The sequence below is a fragment of the Gobius niger genome (assembly GCF_951799975.1).
Source record: "Gobius niger genome assembly, chromosome: 1".
Classification (NCBI taxonomy): domain Eukaryota; kingdom Metazoa; phylum Chordata; class Actinopteri; order Gobiiformes; family Gobiidae; genus Gobius; species Gobius niger.
The window spans coordinates 67,041,833-67,064,444 of NC_136852.1; the positions used below are offsets into that span (position 1 = coordinate 67,041,833).

At 42.2% G+C, this 22,612-nt stretch overlaps 1 protein-coding gene across 3 annotated transcripts in view; it reads left to right on the forward strand.

Annotated features, from left to right (window-relative positions):
• Nucleotides 1–22,612, forward strand: part of pde4d (phosphodiesterase 4D, cAMP-specific) — a 296,018-nt gene that overhangs the window by 102,488 nt on the left and 170,918 nt on the right. The window lies entirely within an intron of this gene.

Consider the following 22,612-nt stretch of genomic DNA (forward strand, 5'->3'; position numbering starts at 1 on the left):
GTGCAGGTCAGTTTTATCAATCATTGTGGAAAAAGACAAATTCCTGAATTGTGTCCCAGTCTTTAAGTTGGAAGCTATGGTCACCCTACCAAAAAGTGACCAAGGTTTGTTCAGAGAGGCACTGAAACTCCCAATACCTGTTTATAAAGATTGGGAATATTCACAAACTGTGGTATGAGTTTGAGTTGTGGTATGTTAAGGAACTCAATGCTCAATTGACTTTTGATAATACCTAGATCTGGTTTAGAAAAAAAAAAAATCTACCCCAGACCAGGCGTACATGTATTTAGATTATGCCACATACTGTATAACCATCAATTGACTTAAATTGTATGTTGTAATGTTGCCATAGTGAATATGTTAAGTGGATAGAAATATTTGGTTTATTTTTTGTGATGCTTGATTGAGTCCTGATTATGAGGAATTTTCCTCATTGTTTTTAGATTGGTTTCCTTTTGTATGGGCTTTGCATAACTTGCAGTTAAGAGCTTTATACAGTTAAGTCCATGTCTGCATCCCATCATTTTGCCAACGTTCAAACCTGGTTTAGGTTTAGCCCTTGATTTTGCTTCTATATTGACCTTTGAAGACTCTATGGATATTTTTACTCCCATGTTTGGCCTTTAAAACAAAACAAAACAAAACAACTGTCAGGTTCAGTGCACTCTTACTATTCCTAACCTTAAAATGGTAGGTGTTTGTTAGACATTGCTTTTAAATCTAACATTTGTGCTCGACTACTTTGCAGCGCTTTTACATATTGTCTTCATTTTGTACAGAAGATATTTTTTATGCCAAACCATAGCCGTACTCAAATCATTTCTTTACAGGCTTTTGTGGAAATATGTGAATGGAATCATTTGTGCACTGTTGGCTTTCTAATCTCGTCAATCCCTCCTCTTTCGCTGTCAAGCACGTTGACTTGCATGCATGAGATGATAAATAGCTCCATCATGGACGTCTACATGATGTATAGTGTAACGTGATGTAACGCTGAATCTGCTTCCATTTTGTCCAACATGGTGCTGAGGTTGAATTTAACCAGGAAGACGTCAGTAGTGCTCCAAGGATTACGCATCACTTCATCACGCTGAGCAGACTTTCTCTCCCCATCTCTCTCTCTCTCTCTGTAAATTAAAGAGCAAATATTGAAGAAAAACATTACACAGCCTACTCTTTGAAAAGAATGATTAATGCTGTTTGGAAGATATGCAGAATTACAATATCGAGTATATCTCCAAAAAGACAAAAGAAGCAAAACATTAAGTATACTTGATATGTTTGCCGGCATTGACATTCCTTTTAACAATAGATTCACATTATTTCAGTGGTTACCATTTTACATCCATGTATGATGGTGTCTTTGCGATTTGCTAATTGCGACCTTTATAATTGCTCTTACCGAGTCTCCAATCTCTCCCCGTCTGCCTCCCTGTCCCTCTCCCTATAGCTCAGTCACACATCACCTTGGAAACCCTCTTCTCACCTTAATAAGGACTTTCTCGCCACATCTTTCCAATCTGTCCCGGCGCAATCTCTCCCCCTCCCACTCTCTCTGTCCGTCAAAGTCCGCCATTCATCCCATTCTTTTAATTTTTTTATTTTTTTATTTTCTTTACTCTTGGCCGGTGTCACTGCTGTCTTGTTATCTTTGGAGGAGCCCCTCTAAGTACCATCCATCTCTCCTGTCTCCACACCTGCCTGCAGTTTTTGGACTATTAATTAGGCTTTCCATTCCTGGCTGTCTGTCAGTCGCCCACGCCTCGCCCGAACCTCCCCTCCTTCGCTCTCTCTCCCCGCGGCACCCGACTCCCCGGCTCAGTATTCTCTGCTCGTTCTCCTCCCACTAGCTCTGGCTGCCTTTCCTTGCCTACCCTCATTGCATTTTTTTTTTTTTTTCATTTCCTCCCATGTAGCGGCGAAGTCACCTCCAGGGGTGCACAATAGAAATGCAATCTTATTTCCGATAGTTGGCTGATGTGTCTCGTTTAATGAGGGATATAAGAAAATGGAGAAATGTGTTGGAATTGACTTGGCACAACAAGTCGAGCTGTGACTTTGTGTTTATGCCTGCGCTTCTACTCACTGGGAAGTTTTGGACGACTTTGCTCGATACGACACCTTTACACGACACATCGCTTTGTGCACACTGATTTCAGGCTCATGTAAAGAGATTTTGAGTTCCCATGGTAACAGTGTTAACAATAATGACGGCAGTGGTGTCATTTCTTTTGAAGGATGTGTTTACATTGCACTTTGCACACAAAGACTTTATAATAGGTTGTTTCACGATATTGTCATGTCATTACAGATGAGCCACTAACATGAGGACTTTCTGCAACCACAGTGGGACTTTTCTGGTTGAATATAGGCAAAAAGTCGAAAACAAATCATTTTAATGTAAAGGCAGGCATCTATGAAACTATTCGGACAATTCATCTTTTTGTTGTTGTTGATAAAACCAGCACTTGATCCTTTTTGTTAGGGTCTGGGTCCATGAACAGACCATGAACAGTAAGTTTAATTGGTCACAGGGGCCTGCAATTTGATGTGACGTAATTAATATTGAATCGTTGTATTTTTCCTGCTCTCAACAACTATTCAGAATTCCCTTTGCCATAACTTTGACCAAAGAGTTGATCTCTCCTGTGAACCAGCCTGTCAACAGGGAACAGGGAACGACGAGGGTCTTTCAGGTCCAATCCAGCCTGGCCTTAGCCATCCATCCGTAAACTCCGGTCAATTATAATTTCCCTACATGTACGTCTGGGTCTGATCTCAGTGGCTGCGTTACATCAGTTGGATTCCAACCTACTATTCAGCGAGCGGGGGAGGCGGGGCTTGTAGGCGACGTCAAGCATTCGCGCTGCATTGTCGTTTGGCAATAAAAAAAGTAATGGAAGCTCTTCAATCCGTCCTGACTCGGCTCCCAAATATCCAGAAATTAAAATTAAAGCCTTGGAATGTGCAAGGAATGCTCCCAAGAGTCATGATAGAGTTATGATAGAGTTATGATAGAGTCATGATAGAGTCATGATAGAGTCATGATAGAGTTTTGACAGAGTCATGATAGAGTCATGATAGAGTCATGATAGAGTCATGATAGAGTTATGATAGAGTTATGATAGAGTCATGATAGAGTTATGATAGAGTCATGATAGAGTTATGATAGAGTTATGATAGAGTCATGATAGAGTTATGATAGAGTCATGATAGAGTTATGATAGAGTCATGATAGAGTGATGATAGAGTCATGATAGAGTTATGATAGAGTTATGATAGAGTCATGATAGAGTCATGATAGAGTCATGATAGAGTCATGATAGTCATGATAGTCATGATAGTCATGATAGAGTCATGATAGAGTCATGATAGAGTCATGATAGAGTCATGATAGTCATGATAGTCATGATAGTCATGATAGAGTCATGATAGAGTCATGATAGAGTCATGATAGTCATGATAGTCATGATAGTCATGATAGAGTTATGATAGAGTCATGATAGAGTTATGATATAGTTATGATATAGTTATGATAGAGTCATGATAGAGTTACGATAGAGTTACGATAGAGTCATGATAGAGTTATGATATAGTTATGATATAGTTATGATAGAGTCATGATAGAGTTATGATATAGTTATGATATAGTTATGATAGAGTTACGATAGAGTCATGATAGAGTCATGATAGAGTTACGATAGAGTTATGATAGAGTCATGATAGAGTTATGATATAGTTATGATATAGTTATGATAGAGTCACGATAGAGTTACGATAGAGTCATGATAGAGTCATGATAGAGTTACGATAGCTGCTTCACTCATTGGGGCGCATTGCATACGTCACGACCAAGCGCTAGAGAAAATCAGATCCAATCGTTTCAAAGGAGTTCACCCCTCCCACCTGATAATGGAGCTCAATTGGGAAGGTCCAGACCCTTGTACGAAATGAAATGAGTGTGAGGGGATGGTAAAATCAGGCTAGGTCCAATCAGGAGGGGAGGGAGCTTGTTTTACATTTCTCAACCTTCTTCGTCACGACCCTAAGTATGGTGTTTGTAACTGGATCTAACGCTCGTCCTATGAAAAACAATCATCGGAAATTGCTTAGTGTTGTGATACTTTTTTACTCTTTACTAAGTCTGGGCAGCTACGATAGTAACTGTGTTTTTTGGCTTGGCTTATGGCTAATATCCTACTTATTCCACAGTTCAACGTCTTCTCTGGCCCTGTTGAATTATTTCTCAGGGGTCTTTCGCTGGAGACCTAATCCTTCACAAATAATGATCAGCTTGTCCATTTGTATATTTTTGTTGGCAGTTGCTCTCCACCTGACATGATAATATTCTAGAACATGGCTTAATGTTCAGTGCTAGGCTCATTCTGTAGAACTTTATATCAATATATCCTCAACATATCGAACTGTCTTTCCGTTACTACTCCACTTTCCTGGTAATCTCAGACCCAAATGAAGTTTTCTCCCTCATCTCTCATTTCAGTTTGACTACATCTCTGGGCCGATTCATCTCCCGCTCATCATCTGCATAGCATCTGGCCTCTGATCATGTAAATTTCTAAATGTAGTTCAATCACCAGCCGATGCAAAGTGCTCGCATCTATTTCCATATCCCTGTCTATGCACCAAACCCAAGCGCCTCAATGTCCCTCCTCATCGCCCTATAGCCTACACCTTATTTCTAAAAGGGCTGCTTTTATTATTTGCTTTCATTTCATCCGCATTTTCCCGTGAGCCATTCTAACAGATGACTTTTATAATAAGAGCAGACCCACCATTGCTTTATGCCATTACCTCGGCTCCCGCTGCTTCCTGTGTCTGTATAGTGCAAATGACTTGAATGAATTATCCAAAAGGGAGGAAAAAAAAGAGAGCACCGTATGTTCAAGTACCACAAGTAATTCATGATGTCATTTCAACACATTTACTCATAGGGCTGTTTCTAGCCTTGTGAGTAGCCGGCGTGGGTGAAGAAGAAGAACCCTTTTTCCCCCCTAGATAAGTTTCATGTGTATTTTGCCCATTTTGACTAACAAACATGAATTTGTTTATTGCATCATTTCTTATCTGTAAAAAATGTAGGGAGCCCAGAAATGTTGGGTTTCATAGGGTCCAGAATTTCTGGCGGCGCCCCTGGTCCCCTGCAAAATTCTGTTTAAGAGGGCCCCATTTGCCAAACTGTTCATAGAGTGATTTATAAGAACAAAAAACACTGACCGTCTTTTGTTGACCTTTTGTAATGAAGACACAAGTGACAGAAAATTGAACCATTCAGACATTTTTCACTTATTCTTCCCTCTGATGTGGATCTGTCCCACAGTGGAGACCAGCAGGTTGGTCGAGGGGAGAAATCGTGCTTACAGGCTGAAAAAAAAGATTGTGTTGGATGTAAATATTTCAGAGGAAAAGCCTGTTCAATAAAGTAGAAGTTGCTTTTATCCTATTATTATTGGCTGGTGATGTAAACTAAATGGTGTTGGGTCATTTTTTTTTGGTATCAGATATGCTGAAAATGATTGGATTGAAAAAACACATTTACCGTTGCTTGTGAGACTAAAAAAAAAACAATTTAACCACATATCAGCAGAATTAATATGACAGATAGCTCTTATTCAGACTCAGAGCATCAGACATGTGACTACACAGACGCAACGAGGCAAACGTTTTCACTATAAACTGTGGTCAAACAACGACATAACATCATTTAAACAGCAGACTATTGTCTAACAGTGCTTTAACCCTTAGCACAAAGATATGAGAATGACCTAACTTTCAGCAAGACGTTAATGTGTATAATTATACAGATTATACAGATTAATTGGGAATTAGTTATGATAAAATTAACAATTGCTGGGTTCACTGGACCTAGTGGGGGCAAGACAAGAGCCAGTTTTTCCTATTAACAGCATTACACTTTCACAAGTCGTAGCTAAAAAGAAAATGTATGAATTACACAAATGATCATTAATATCAGTCACTGGGTCCATGATATCTCTGTACGAGACCAAAGATTTTCTCAAAAACAAAATAATTTGTCTTACATATAATAGTATAGGCCTTTAGAATGCTGTGATGTCACCTGCAACCCAGCAATAAAACATTTCTTTATTATTTTTTCATGTCAGGAGGGGCTCAGCCCACCAGGCTCATTGATGCCAGCCATCCCTGCTCAGAGCCGAGAGCAATGTTTTTATTCAGGCTGCTGTTGCTTCCTATTATGGATTATGGCGACACCATATACATGCATTCCACTGCATCTGCGCTAAAGCCTTTGGATGCAGTTTTCCATTCAGCATTTAGATTCATCACACGAGCTGGTTATAAGACCCACTACTGTGATCTGAAGTGGGATGTTAAAGCAAGGAGAGAGCAGCACTGCTGTTTATTTACAAAGCTCTTCTTTCTGTCCTGCCTGATTATTTGTTAAATGTATTAAATGTCAGGTCAAATGCTTACCAGTTGAGGTCTCAGGACATTTTGACTCTTGAGTCACGCCGTGTTAAGAGGGAATGGGGTATGGAGGCTTTTTGCTACCATATGTTTGGAATGAGGCACAGACGGCTTTGCGTGTGGACAGTCTTATGACCCTTGAACAATTTAAATCCCTTGTGAAGGAGTATCCGCTCTTGTTTTTAAGTGTTATGCTTTTTAATGCTGTTGGTTTATGTAGTCTATACTGTATGCTTTCATGAAAATGTAGAACAGTTCAAACAGGTCTCTCTCTTGCAGATGTGACGATGAGTCTCAGGAGATAAAGAATACAAAAACAACTGACTGAATCCTTCCACCACATAAACTTGCAAAAAGTATTTGTGCAAGACACTGCTACTCCCTCATAGACAAATAATGGAAGCAGATTAGAGACTGGCTGAAAGTCCTGTGATGCTTCTGTAAAGTGTAGCACATTCATTTTTTCATCTATCCCTCAATACCTTCTCATGTTTTGTGTTAAAGATCTTCCCCCAGATGCTCCATATGTCTCCATGGGTGCTGTGCAGTCATCCCGGCCCCCCCTGACCTTGGGAATAATTTAAGGACATGGGTTTTCAAATTCAAATCGCCCCAAACGAATGAATAAATATGGCTGTGAATGGTTTTCCTGCACAAAACAAGACCATACATAGTGGCTTGACTTGCAGATAATTGATCCATTAGGGGAATTTATAGTAGAAGCTAATGTGCCGCCCCAAAGAGGTCAGAGCGATAAACAAAGCCTTTTGTGTGACTTCAGCTCCGCAGTCGACAATGACACCGCAAACCCGAGCCTCCGAATATAAACCTTGCGACTTTTACTTTCGGTTGCTATGGTTACCCTTCAACTAACGAAGGCCACCAAAGGAGAAAATTTGCGGAAAAGTGGTTTGTGACGTGCGGCAAAGTCACACCTGCTCTTCCAAATTCTCATTATGATCCAGATATGTTTGGACTAATCTTTATATATATATATTTTTTTAAAAAGCTTTCGAGGACACACTGCATCTCGGCGTAACATTATTATTGAGAAGTGGAGCTGTGTGAGCCAGGCTGTGTGGCGTGCGTTCTCTGGGGGTGTGTTCTGCGATCGTCTAATTTCATCACGATGATTAACTGGGTTTTGTGGAGCGTTGGGGAAAAGGCCAATTAATTATTGAACCAGTATCCACTTGTGAGGGAACAGATCACAGGATGTTAATATGCAGCGTGCGCTTAAACATTCCAAAAATACTGCTTCATGTATAAAAGTTTGAATGAGTGCTTCCTTTTCACCTTTGCTTTCTACACCAGCCAGATGACTCATGTTATCCAAGACCTTGAGACCCGATCGCTGACACACAGGCACACTTTCAAATGATCCAAAATTATGATGCAGACTTTTCACCCCTTTGTATAACGCGTTTGTGAATAAACCTTTGTGCAACAATGAATCAAAAGAGGCTACAACTGCTCTGCCAAATGTTTTTTTTTTTTGTGCGAAAAGGGTTTCACTTGTGCTGCTCGCTCTGCTGATTCTTGAGCCCATTTAGAGTAAATCTGAACCTTTAAGAGCCAATTCGGTCTTGAACCTCACATTGCTAGTCCTTTGCCTAAAATGGCTGTAGAATTCAGTCACAGAGCTTCAACCAGCGGAGGCCAGCACTACCTCTAATGAGAACTTGTGGTGCAAGGATTTTAGAAGTTACAGAGAGTGCCTGTGTTCATTGCAAACTGGTTTTAGTTGTAGGATCTGGCAACTCATCCTCACAATATCTCAGGAACAAAACAAAAAAAGGATGTTTTTGTAATGAATGGCAGGGCCTTCTCTGCTAGCCTTGGCCAAATAAAGAAAAAAAAAAGTGTTGAATGTCTTAATAGTATTTCATTTTAAAAAAAAAGGACAATATCGCGAATACAGGCGGCCGAAATGAGTTTCCTTCGCAGGGTGGCTGGGCGCACCCTTCGAGATCGGGTGAGGAGCTCAGTTACCCGGGAGGAGCTCGGAGTAGAGTCGCTGCTCCTTCACGTCGAAAGGAGCCAGCTGAGGTGGCTAGGGCCTCTGTTTCGGATGCCTCCTGGTCGCCTCCCGCGGGAGGTGTTCCAGGCATGTCCTAGTGGGACTATGTCTCCGAGCTGGCCTGGTGTTGCCTCGGGGGCCCCCCAGAACAGCTGGAGGAGGTGTGTGGGGATCGGGAAGTTTGGGCATCTCTGCTGAGACTGCTGCCCCCGCGACCCGGCCCCGGATAAAGCGGAAGAAAATGGATGGATGGATGGATGGATGGCATTTCTAATATATTTGTATAATGCACAGTTGAGTCGCTTATTTTGTTGATGTGTAACTGTAATTTCCTACTCAGCCTTAAACACCTCTGGCGAGCTGCTCCTCCTCAGAACCTTCTTCACAGATTCTGCAGGCCCAGTGTTGTCAGGCCACACACATGATTGACACTCAGCATGACTGACAGAATTATCAGCCAATCCGAATTCGATGTACACTGACAGTACGCCCCCCAGGGCCTTCTAGCTTCCCCTAATGTAACTGCGCATGGGCAAGATGTTCCAGCCAATCAGAAGTGAAGGCTCCACTAAACCGGATAAACAAATGTCCGACTGAGGCAAAATGAAGTGGATTTATTAATGACGGATATTTGGTAACCCTTCCTTATGAAGAGCTTCGATAGCAAAGCAGCGGGAACGACAGCGGGACATAGAGGCTTGGCTCCCCGGACAGGAGAAGAGTTTGGCCTCGGACAGGAGAAGAGTTTGGCCCCGGACAGGAGAAGAGTTTGGCCCCGGACAGGAGAAGAGTTTTGCCCCGGACAGGAGAAGAGTTTGGCCCCGGACAGGAGAAGAGTTTGGCCTCGGACAGGAGAAGAGTTTGGCCCCGGACAGGAGAAGAGTTTGGCCTCGGACAGGAGAAGAGTTTGGCCTCGGACAGGAGAAGAGTTTGGCCCCGGACAGGAGAAGAGTTTGGCCTCGGACAGGAGAAGAGTTTGGCCCCGGACAGGAGAAGAGTTTGGCCTCGGACAGGAGAAGAGTTTGGCCTCGGACAGGAGAAGAGTTTGGCCTCGGACAGGAGAAGAGTTTGGCCTCGGACAGGAGAAGAGTTTGGACCCGGACAGGAGAAGAGTTTGGCCTCGGACAGGAGAAGAGTTTGGCCTCAGACAGGAGAAGAGTTTGGCCCCGGACAGGAGAAGAGTTTGTCTCGCTCTGTCAACAAAACATCTCCTGAAAACATCTGTTTCCACGTTATAATGCTCTCGATGCCTGTCATGTGTCGAGTGTTCCCGAAGGTTTTCGTTTCGAGCGGCGGCACTGCTGCTTTGGTTTGCGTTGTTGATACATCCTTTGGAGAACATGTGCCACGTAAAAAGACAGTTTTAGAAGAGAAGAGCATTTACTCCATTCTCGGTGGTGGTAACCTACATTTGTATCTTCAGTTTCCCCTGGGGGAGACTGACAGAAGTGCTGTCACGACTGGACACATCTGCGCCTACAGTCCCTCTGACCATCATTCATTTACACACACGCCATTCATCCTGACCTATTGTACCTGTTTTAGCGTTAGGGGAAACTGGAGTGCCCGGAGGAAACCTACACAGACACATGGAGAACATGCAAACTCCACACAGAAAGGCCCCGTCCAGGTGGGAATGGAACCGTTCTTGCTGTGAAGCGAGAGCACTAACCACTGCACTGCCATGCCGCCCCATCCATAAGCCTTTTGTCAGTTTATTTGCGTTTCAGTGCGTGAACCCAGGTTGCTATTGAAGGCCCTGTCTGAAACCCTACGACCCGCCACTGGTTTTTCCTCCTCTCTGGCTACACAGACAAGTCCATATCCTACCTTTAAAAAGCAGTTCTAAGCAGTTCAAACAGTTCCATAATACTGAAAAACAAGGACACTTGAGCTCGAAGGACAGAGTGTCATAAGTGAGGACATCATCATTAACCTTAATCATGATTTACAGGCTCACTGGAAGGTCTACCATAACCTTCTACTTTCTAGTCCCTTAAAAAAAACCTATGGGGCAAAATTAAAGCCCAACAAACCAGTGGTTCCCAACCTTTTTTGTCTCGCGTACCCCTTGAGTCTTTCATTTCTACAGCCAGTGCAGCCAGTTACTTAGAAAATGATCCGTTAAACTCAGATTTAATGATATTTAGTTGTACAATGTGTCAACACCATTGAACGGAGGTTTTCTTTTAATATAGTGTTGAAATATGTGTTCAATTTCACCTCCTTTTTAGCTCTGAAATATTTCCCCATTCCTCTGGCTGGAAAAAGCACTGCAATAAACTCTTAGAAATAGAAGTTTAACATTAGCATTCTTCAACAGTGCCAACAGCGCTGAGAATAGAGCGCTGATTGGGAGGCAGATAATTAACAGCTCCTGCTCAAGCCATAAAACTGGTCAAATCCCCGAATGGGAGGACAGGCGCTCTTTGTCCGGACATAAGGCGCAAAAACAGACTTTCAGAACACAATCCAGACGTCTGGTCGCCCAAGGTGTGACAAACAAACAGGCAATTACTCCTGTAAAGCGTATGATCAATTTAAAACCACATTCATGTAGCCTCTAGCGTACCCCCCTAAAAAAAGAAACTCCCTTTCCCTTTTGTTTCGCCAATATTGACCGTTTCTTGGTCTTGTCTGTCACTTCGGAGCAGTTACTCATCCGCCTCTGCTTTATCCTCCGATGTCCTCACCAGAACCAGTATTGACTTTTCTTCCCTCCTTCTATCTTCCAGACAGGTTTGCAGGCCTTTTGCCGAGCCGAGCATGACGCTGCACAAAGAAAGCGGTCTTCATAAAGCTTTATCTGCTCGAGAGAAAACGCCGAGCTGTTAATGTCGCCTCTTGACATTTGAGAAAGCGACAGGAGAAAGATTATGAGGAAAAAGTGGGAGGTCAGAAGAAAGAGATGGGGGGGGGGGAGGAAAGATTGTTTGTGTACGCGTTCTGACTAGTGATTTATTATGTGTCCGCCGGAGTGAGCGTGATGGTTAGAAGAAGGGCCAGAAGCAGTGGCGGAGGCTGACACGGGCTATGTAATTTAGTCCAATCACCTCACATTGTTTTCCCGCTGCCGGGGAGGCGCCACAAAGTGAATCGAATGACATCCGCAGCCCTTTCCAAGTCACTCCACCATGTTCACTTCATTAGAAAAGACAGGCTTTCTCCGTAGGGCCATTGTTCCTGCTGTAGTCGGATTTGGTGCAGTGCAAATTGATTTACAAATGACAATTAACAAACGCCGCCTGGAATCGGGGTGATTATAGATGATCGTTTTGGGGGCTGGATTTGAGAAAGTTTCACAACTTTACACGGTATGCTGTCACTGTAAGCCAATCAGAGCCTCTTTTCTCTTTTTTACTCTGTCAGTTTCATACCTGATGAAATGATCACCACCTGGCGGTCAGTCAGTTGAATAACGGCAGTCCTTCAACACTTTCGCTCTTTTGCAGCTGCTCTTTGCGTTCCTGTGTCTTTGCTCTCCTGGAGCTTTGAACAATTGGCCGAAGAGTCCTTGCAAGTGTGTGTTTTCATGAGAAAGACGCGTGCTGGAAGATAGGAGTAGAGGCAAAACACTCCTTGTTTAGCATAATGCCGTACCCCCCCAAAAAAGTTGCCACAAAAATGAAGGTCACACACCTTAAAGCAGGGGTAGGCAAGTTTTCTTAGCGGAGGGCCGATTTTCTTTATTGTAAATAGACCGAGGGCCGAAGGCGCTGATTATTATTAGCCCAAAGTGAAGCACAACACTGGAAAAATTACGATCTTAAATGAGATAAATGACTTAAAATGGCTTGAATTAATCAAATTCTATGTTGAATTTCAGTCGGAATAAAACAAATAATTGTTTTTCCCTTGAAATGACACAAAATGATCTGAATTAAGAGAATAACTGCTACTAGAGGTTTTATCTAATCTAAGACAAGACCAAATCTACTCAAACCTTAGATTTTATCTCTTAATTCAAGTAGATTTATGTCATTTCTTCCTTAAAACGATTATTCTTTTTCCTGTGCACTTCCTTCAAATGCCAGTGTTGTGTATAATATATGACCTAAGTGGGTGTATTGACAGTATTTCTACCTTTTTTTCCCCTCCCATTTAACTCTAATAATGTTCAAAGTACTCTCTGATTTGTGTAATAATGTTTCTCAAAATCATCTTGAGGGCCAGAGGTTCTGTGCTGAAGGGCCGGATTTGGCCCTCGTGCCTGACGTTGCCTTCCCCTGCCTTAAAGGAACAGGCCACCGTTTTTACATACTGAGATGTGTTCTTACCTGACCTTAGACGAGTTGATGCGTACCTGCCTGGTCTTTGTGTGTGCGCTCTGTCACGCAAAACGAGCAAAGATGTTGTTAGCATTTAGCCTCTCCCAATGTATTCCTATAGCTCTAAACGGGGTGAAGTTAGAAGCTACCACGCTCTTTCACGGGCACAAAGACCAGACAGGCACGTATCAACTCGTCTAAGCTCAGGTAAGAACATATCTCAATATGGAAGAACTGTGTGCCCTCTGTCACGCAAAAAGACCGAAGATGTTGTTAGCATTTGGCCTCTCCCAACATATTCCTGTAGCTCCAAACAAGGTGAAGTTAAAAGACAACAGTGTGAAGTGTAAAGTGTGAAGTAACAAAAGGGGCAGATTTTTTTTCCACAAAGATCTTGCATTTATGATGGGAGAGTGTGACCGCTGCGCAAAGCCTTCTCCAGCACATCCCAAAGATTCTCAATGAGGTTAAGATCTGGACTGGATGATGTCTCACGCTCCCTGAACCGCTCTTTCACAGCGGTGAGCCCGTTAAGTCCTGGCATTGTCTTCTTGGAATATTCCATCAGGGAAGAAGGAATCCTAATCCGAAAACTGTCCCTTTATGACGGGGGTGTCCTAACTTCTTCCACGTATTGAATTACATACAGTGTTCTTGCGTTTTTTGAGCCTATAGAATTGTTCGACTCATTGTAAACAGTCCACTCTCTGGCAGTGTGTGAGTATTGTAATTCAGTATTTTCCAATATTAATTGCTCTCAGCCCATACAAAACAATGCACAAATGAGTGTGTAATTAGCCGGCAGTGTTTTGCCACATGCTGATTGCACAACATTATTTGCTTGGTTGCTTTGATAAGCTAATTTCGTTTGGGCCTGGGTAGAGTGTCTTTGTTTCATTATTATAATAGCAAGTCCCTAATAAACAGGAAGATTTGTATGAATAGGAAATTGCTGGGCTACCTTTTGGTGGTGGTGAGGGGGGAGGGGCTCATTAGGCATAGGGCTGGGCTCAGATCTGTCGTGATAATTACTATGTATATCGACTTATCGCTCGGTAAGTAAAATGATAACGGTAACATTTTTAGTCGCGGTAAATGTTTTTTTTAATACAGAAGAATAAACGCTGTCACAGCACAGAGTGAGCGGAGCATCCATCTGCCTGTCAGTCTCCCTGAACACATCGGCCGTATCCCGCACGTATCCAGATCATTTATAGATCAGCGCTGATTTTGGAGAGAGGCGCGGTGTAAACAAAATGGCGTGGTGCCACACTACTACAACAGGGACTTAATAACAGACAACAAGTTTCTCCAAAAAAGCTGCTTCACGACAACCATGTGTGCAGGGGGTTACTTTAAAAAAATATATATAAATGGTCTACTCTAATTTTGCATTCATGCACAGTATTATCTAATTCCATACATTTAATATACATTTAATAACCAGGTTTAATTCAACACAGAAGTGGTCAATACCTCCTTTGCGATGCCCAATCCAGTCAGACCTCGGAAGCTAAGCAGGGAAGGGCCTGGTCGGTACTTGGATAGGAGACCGTTTGGTAACACCAGGAAGCCTAGCGAATGTAGTGAGTGAGTGAGTGTTGGTGGTCGGAGGGGCCGATGGCGCAGACTGGTTGCCTCACTTCCGTCAGTCTACCCCAGGGCAGCTGTGGCTACAATAGTAGCTTACCACCACCAAGTATGGAGTGAATGAATAGTGCAATGTAAAGCGTCTTTGAGTGTCCAGAAAAGCGCTATATAAAACCAATGCATTATTATTGATTGACTGCGGAATTCTTCCGCAGTCAATTATTGGTTTTCATGTTCTTTATTATTATTCCTCCATCTTTTTCCCGATTTTCTAGAGCTTTCAGCACCTTCATGCTTTGTGCAATTTATGCAAGTTATGCATCAAAACGTTCCGCATGTTGAGGAGAAGGGTGCTATTACTTTTGGGACTTCTGCAACTTACGTTTTTTCCGCAATCGGCCGAAATGTCGGAGATTTTTCCCATTGACTTATAATGGGGCTGCCGCAAATCCATGCTTTTCTGCACTTTTTTCTGCATTTTATGCAATTTCTGCACTTTGTGCATGTTCAGCTTCTGCAACTTGTGGGTTTTGAGAAAAAATTGGCCTTCTGCAGATTTCCAGTTCTTTTATACGAGAGTTTGAAATTTTTGCATTGGTGTGTATGTGCAAATCCAGCCAATGGGGAGACTCCAGGCCTTTCAGCCATTTGTGCAGCTTCTGCCAATCAAGCACTGAGGCCATTTCAACAGTTTGACCAGTTTATGGAATATAAAAAGTTGATGCAATATTAATAATTTATGCAAAGTAACCACTTTATGGGATTTAACCAGTTTATGCATTTTAAAGTGTTTATGCAACTTAAGAGTTTATGCCATTTAGGATTTATGCATTTTAAAGCAATTTACATAATTTATGCAAATTATGCATATTACCACTTTTTGCAGTTTATACAGTTTATGCAACATGACATTTTATGCATTTTATCAGTTTATGCAAATTTGATTATGCAATTTGAAGAGTTTATGCAATTTCTGCATTCGCTTCCCACAATTCCGCAGTCAATCGCAATGGCGCAGCCATTGCATTTCTAGTTATTATTATTATTATTATTTTTAGTGATTTTAGTGATTTTTTTGTCAGGGAAGATTTCACCCAAATAATATTGATGAAATATCGTAATTTTATCGATTACCTGGATATTTTTAGAGATGATATATTGAGCGCTTACTCTGTCACTAGTAATTTACCAAAACTGTACCAAGAATGTTTAATACAAAGTGAGTGCTCACTTTTTCACAAACACTCTTTGACATTCCCTTCACACTGCAGCTGGAGTTTGGTAAAGAACAGGCACAAAAGCTCAGCCTCCTGTAAAGGTAAAGATGTCTTTCTTGTTTTCTTGTGCTCTTCTCTTTGTCTAAGAGCTCGAGGTTCTTATTCAAGATTCAAGATTTTTTTATTTGTCAAACCATGTCCTGGTTTAGCCCTGGCTCAGACCTGCTGCAGACCATCTCTAATAATTACAAAAGTTTTAGTAAGTTATAGTTTTGCTTCGCTTTAAGAAAGCGGCTTGTTATCTCCACACACATTCAAGTTGCTTTTTTAGACCCACAGGTTATTATTATTTATTTATTGGCGTCTGAAGATAAAAAGTCAAACCTAAAATTTTTGTTTTTTGATACGGCCCCAGCTTTTCGGTCAGTACCAAGTACAGTAGGTACCCAGCCCTAGTCAGGCATTGTAGAAACTTTCTCAAGTAAATGAATGAAGCTTTTCCCAGGCGGCCTGTTGTGCCCGCCCTGGGAGTAGTTTTAAATCAGATGTGTTCACACTGAAACAAAATGCGAGCTAGTGATTAAAATGGGTTTGAAATCCTCACCAAACACCTGAAACAATGCATAACACCCGGCTTTAACCTCTTAACTCCCACCTGACCCATTTTCTCCTGTTTTGCTTTACCCTAATCAAAAAGCTTCTTGGGGAAAAAAGCACCAAAACAGCCACAAAAAATGAGAAGGAAAAAAGTATGTAAACGCAACAAAAATGTAACAAAATTCAACAAAAATGTGACAAAAATTCAACAAAAATGTGACAAAAACTCAACCAAAAAGTGACAAAAAATCAACAAAAATGTGACAAAAACTCAACCAAAATGTGACAAAAATTCAACAAAAAGTGACAAAAATTCAGCAAACATGTGACAAAAATGTGACAGAAACTCAGCAAAAAATGACAAAAACTCAACTAAAAAATTACAACAAAAAAAAACCATAAAAAAGGTGACACAATACAGCAACAACGTGAGGAAAAAGATCAGTTTTGTGGGTCTTAGCTTTCAAATGAGGTGTTACACAGGCCTGTAGCCAAAGAGGACGGAAGGCATTTGGTTTAGGCGGGTGGTAAGAGTTTAAAATTGTTTTCACATAGCTGGAACTGTCTGAGTAGCCATCTGCCTTTCCGTTCTGCATTGCTTTTCATCTGCGCCGCACAAGGTCTTCTTAGTGCCGTTGCGTTGACTAAATGCCTCTGCGCACTACACCTCAAGGCTGATAAATGTTTTATGCCCGCCCTCTCGGTACAAGTGCCGCACATTATGAAAGACACAAAGGGAGCGGGAATCTCGAGCCGTTCTCACCTCTCTCTCTGTCACCGACAAATGTGTGGATGCTACGCCGGTATTCGCCCTGTTTGCAACTTTTGTGCTGGGCGCGACGGTCTTTTCAATGGTGTTGCATAAGGGCTGCATTGCAACAGTGCTGACTGTTGCTTTCTTTTCGAGAAAAAGGGGAAGGGGGCAGACAGAGCAGGGAGGCGAGGTCGAGACTGAGATAATGGAGGCAAGGCAACACTTGAGCTGAGTGATACAGTAGCTGTGTATGAATAGTGATAATAAGACCTCGTGTGGAAGCCTGATATTTATTTATTAGAATAATAGCAAGTAGTGTTGAACAATTTGGAATAAAGTGTTTTTTTTTTAACTCAGACAATGTTCAATCGCAGGCTGAAAATGGTTCTATTTACCTTTGCATATGAAAAGTGAAGCTTTTTTTTTTTTAATTAAACGTATATCCATCCATCCATCCATCCATCCATTTTCTTCCACTTGTCCGTTGCCGGGTCGTGGGGGCAGCTGTTGGACATTGCACCAGCCCCTTATGGCTCGTCCTGCAGGTGGTGGGTCCACAGAAGGACGGCCTCACGATTCTAACCGGGCCTGTTGGTCTCTCATAAAGGGCTTCTGAACCACTCTTTGTCTGACCCGTCACCCAGGACTTGTTTGCCATGGGAGACCCTACCAGGGGCACGAAGCCCCCGACAACAGAGCTCCCAGGATCATTCGGGTGCTCAAACCCCTCCACCACGTTAAGGTGGTGGTGGTTCCAGGAGGGGATTAAACGTTGTCGTATATATACTTGTATCATTATTTTTGGGGGCTATTCTAGATTTTCATCAGAAAGATAGCATTATTGAATCCCCTAATGAGAAAAATAAAAAATGCCACAGACGTTGACACATCACAGTGGACATAAAACAACATAGTACTGTATCTATAATATAACATAATGGACTCTGCTGCAGGCCTGAAACGTCAATCCAACTGTACAGCGTCTCAAGTAAAGGTCTCAGTATTGAAGCACTCAGCAGTAGGGACAAAAGAGCTCTTCAGATGTTCACAGCACCGGGGCATCACAAATCGCTCACTGAAGGAGCTTTTCAGGTCAGTCAAAAAGCTATGGAGTGGATCCTTCAAGGACAGAACAGTTTGTATTTTGGTCCTCATCCTTTTGTCTATATAATGTCCACTGAGGCGCATTGAGTTGCCTTGTGCATAAAATGCGCGGTATAAATAAACATGCCTTGCCTTGCCTCCAGGCTCAGGTTGACGACTGACCAGCCTTTAAATGAGTTTGTTTATCCTGGCCCAGTCCTCCACAGTGATGCCCCAACACAGAACAGCATGAACTAACACGCACAATGCCTGATAAAAGTCTCCTGCTCACGTCAAATGATCTGAGCTTCCAGTTCAGTTTATTGTCTAAATGTACTCCTAACCTAAAGTACTTGTGTGTTTCCATAATTTCAATTGTGGAAACTTTCTAAGTGTATTTCACCTGTATCCTGTATATTTTACTTTTTTAATCATCCCTGTTCTGAAAATCTCTCTGTATTACTTTATGTGCTCTACATAGCCTTGCCTCCAATCACTTTCATTTCAGAACAATCGTAGCTGTTGTATAAAACCTATTCTGTTACTTGTAGAGGACATGTTGCTTAAAGGGACAATACAGAGTTTAAAAATGTTAAAAGTAAGTATTTTCCTCCCGCTACATGCAATGTCCTAATGTGTAGAATGAGCCCAGACCTGTTCACCACAACTGCCTCTAAAATCCTGCACTGTCACTCAAAAAGGTGCTACTTGAGGATAAAATTGGCAACTTGCATCTAGCCCCTTTAAATAAATGCAGTGTTGGTTGAAAATGTAGCTCAAATTCAGTTGTCTCTCGATACTGAAAAGCTCCTGTGCTTCAGATTCGTTGTATTGTTGTAGAATCACGCTCTGTGCATCTACAGAAACTGCTTTAATGTGCTGAACATCATGGAAATAGGTTTCTGGCTAATAGTTGACAGGCCCAGCAGACAACACAATCTGTCATCATTCATAAGTGACATACATGAACTAAGCAGGTTCTCTGGACACAACCTGGGGACATGAGTCAGCCTTCGCTTTGCCTACAGAGCTCGGTGACCTTGTCATGGCTCGCTCACATGAGCAAAATGCATGTGTTACATAAATGTGGTTGACTGGAGAGAGAGAGAACATGACTCTAAAGATGTTATGGAGGCTTGATATGACTTTTGTTTTGCTCACCAGGAAGCCATTTTTAAATGTTACTGTGACTTACCTTCATTTCGGATTGTGCTTTCGTATTTCTTATTGTTAAAGGAATAGGCCACCGTTTTTACATACTAAGATATGTTCTTACCTAACCTTAGATGTGTTAATATATCCCCGTCTGGTCTTTGTCCGTGCGCTCTGTCACGCAAACGGAGCACATACGCAGCCTCTCCCACATGTCACATAGCTCCAAAAAAGCTCACGATAGAAGCTACCAAGCTCTTTCACGTGTTCCCTATTTAAATAAAGTTATGTGAAGTGTTTTCATGCGAAGTATATTGACACAGAAATGTAACATGTTGATTTTATAAGCAGATAAAAAGGGGTACTATAGTGTGAGGCGTAATGATACGAGGAGCAAAACGTCCGCGCAGTAACTCCTAAAGACTTCCCCCGCTCACTTCCGTCAATAGAAGCTGCGTGACTTGTAGAGAGCCTTTTATAACAAGCAGAAAATGTATTTTCGGAAAGTGCTCGCGCATTCCTACTTCATGGTAGAGGTCCTGAGTCCTGTGCCGTCGTCCGGGGTGAGTTGGAAATCTGTGAAACATTACTACACTATATACTTTCTGCTTGTTATCACAGCCCGGCACGATGCACGTAAAAGGCATTGTTCACAAGTTATCGACGCTCCTTCAACTGTTCTCTGCTAGCTCTCTACAAGTCACGCAGCTTCTATTGACGGAAGTGAGCGGGGAAGTCTTTAGGAGTTACTGCGCGGATGTTGTGCTCCTCGTATCATTACGCCTCATTTTGACATAGGGCCTCATTTCCTAGTTATCCAGAGTGTTGCTGATTTCTGGAGATATTTTTTTTTGTAAGTCATGCAGTTCTTATATTTGAAGAGTTTCGTGGTGCAAGGCTAGCGCATTTCTATGGTATCAGCTAGCCTGCATTAAAAACTGTCTGACCCGCTCCACAGTGTGAGGCAAATCACTTATAACGCCAGACTAACCATATAAATGTCTGTGTCGATAGAATAATTTTTGGAATATAACTGACCTTGCATCACATGATGATTGCATTTTGAGGGACTATTTTCTAGCAGATCACTCCGCCGCCGCGTAGCTTATACAACCACGAAGCTGATGCTGCTCAAATATAAGTTATTTTAAATGCAAAATGGTTAAAATTACTCGACACAGACATTTATATGGTTAGTCTGGTGTTATAAGTGATTTGCCTCAGGTGCACTGTGGAGCGGGTCAGACTGTTTTTAATGCAGGCTAGCTGATACCATAGACATACACTAGCCTTGCACCAACCTAGCGCCACTTAGCTCTTCAAATATACGAACTGCTTGAATTACAACAAAAAAATATCTCCAGAAATCAGCAACACTCTGGATAACTAGGAAATGAGGCCCTATGTCAAAAATCCTGAAATATCCCTTAAATGTAAACATGCTGCATAGTCAAGCAGAACAACAGAAGCCTACCAGCAATATTTAGATTCATATGCACGAAACTCAATAGCACTATTTGGACACCACTTTAGGAGACAGCTTATATTATTCTACACTGTCCGCTCCTTCCCTTTTCGTCGTCAGCGGTGTCTCACCTGCATTACTGGGCTTCATCCGGTGACCCTTTCCATCCCCGGACGATTTTTTTTACACCATCTTGAAATCCTGCTTTTCTTTCCTTCTCACTAATCTTCAATAACACTTCAGCTTTACAGTTCCGGCACAAGAACAGGCCTGAAAAGCTTACAAATGACTCTTCTTACACCTATAGGGTCACACAATAGTCTGTGTTCTCGGCCCCGTTCGGTTCCAAATCAGCCTCCATTGTCTGGCTTTATACACTTGGCCTATCATTTGGAGCGGAGAGAAAATAGCCGTGCGATTCAATTTGTCCTCGAGCTACCCTGTGATCTTTCCTTTTGGTTGTGAGAGCTGTACTCAAGTGGCGATGGAAGAGAATACAGGCGGCTAAATGTAGCTTAAACAGAGGTTTCCGTAACATGTCGTCAAGTGCTGTTAATATCGTTCATGGCGTCTCTTTGCGGCCTATGCCAAGGGTTGTTCAGCGTGTCATTCTATGGAGTGCTTATGTACTTGTGGGATAATGCGCTCTTCACATATTCACTGTATGTTGATATGCTCTGTGCCAAGACGCCTCTGCAAGCATCAAGCAGATGAAGGGAAAAGGGGCACTCTGTCTGTGTTGATCTGTTCTCCACATGTCTTGATCTATAAGATGCCTCTGTCCACCGGAGTGGGGGGAGCAGGATGCCCTCCCGCTCTAAAGGTAGCTAGCTTGGAGTGCATATTAAATGCGTGTAATTCTCTCACTGCTGAAATGTTATGGAGGGTCCAGCAGTAAAGCCAGCCTCGAGCAGCTTTGAACATCGGGGAAACTCCTGCTCACGAGACTGTGCGCTAACATGCCTCAGGTGCACTGTGGAGTGTAGCCTAGCACTAGCCTAGCGCCACGTAACTCTTCATATATAAGAACTGCATGAATTACAAAAAAACAATATATCTCCAGAAATCAGCAACACTCTGGATAACTAGGAAATGAGGCCCTATGTCAAAAATCCTGGAATATCTCTTTAAAGCTAAGAGAGAAAACAAGCTGAAAAACATTGACAACTGCGTGAAAAATCGATTATTATTATGCAGTGATATAAAATTATTGCAAATGGGTAAAATCCGTACCTGTCCCCCACATTTTCAAAGTCCATAAATCATCCCCGGACTCAGTTCTCCACTCAAAGTGTGTTCATTATGCTGCCATTGATTAACTTTATAGATTAATGGAAAGACTCTTAGTTTGACTATGAAATTTAAAAGATTACATTAAGAGCAATTAGTGTAAAAGAAAAGGAAAAAGGCTTCTGTAGGTTTAGTGAAAAACAGTGCCGCGATAATTGGATGTTTTCAGACAGAAATGTTTGTCAAGGTCAATTCCGGTTATGTCACAACATGATTGCAAATCTCATAACAGCGCAGAAGCTCACTGCAGCTTCAAACTTCTTTCTTTAGCGTATACTAAAGCTAATCCAGTGCAATGAAGAAATGATAAAACTGTGTCTTCTTGGATAACACTCTGGTCACGCTAAACGTAAAGCCTCCGTACTAGAGTTCTCCCCTTCTCGAACAGAGGAAGTTTGAAACTATTAGGGCCTTTTCACACCAATCTCATAATCGCTTGTCCGGAGTGGTTGGGCAGGTTTTTGCGGACGGCGGCACGAGAGTGTGAACACCATCGGGCGTAGGAGGAGATAATTCACACTCCCTGGTGCTCCAAACAGAAACGATCACACTTCTCTTTTTTAATATAACTTACTATTGCCCTTTACAAGAACGCACATGGCCGAACGGAGGCTGCTGTCGACTGTAATGTTCATGTCTTTGGTGTTTTTGCGTATGAACAAACCAAACTCCCTTGAGAATATCGCCGATTCTTTTGAAAGGGATCAT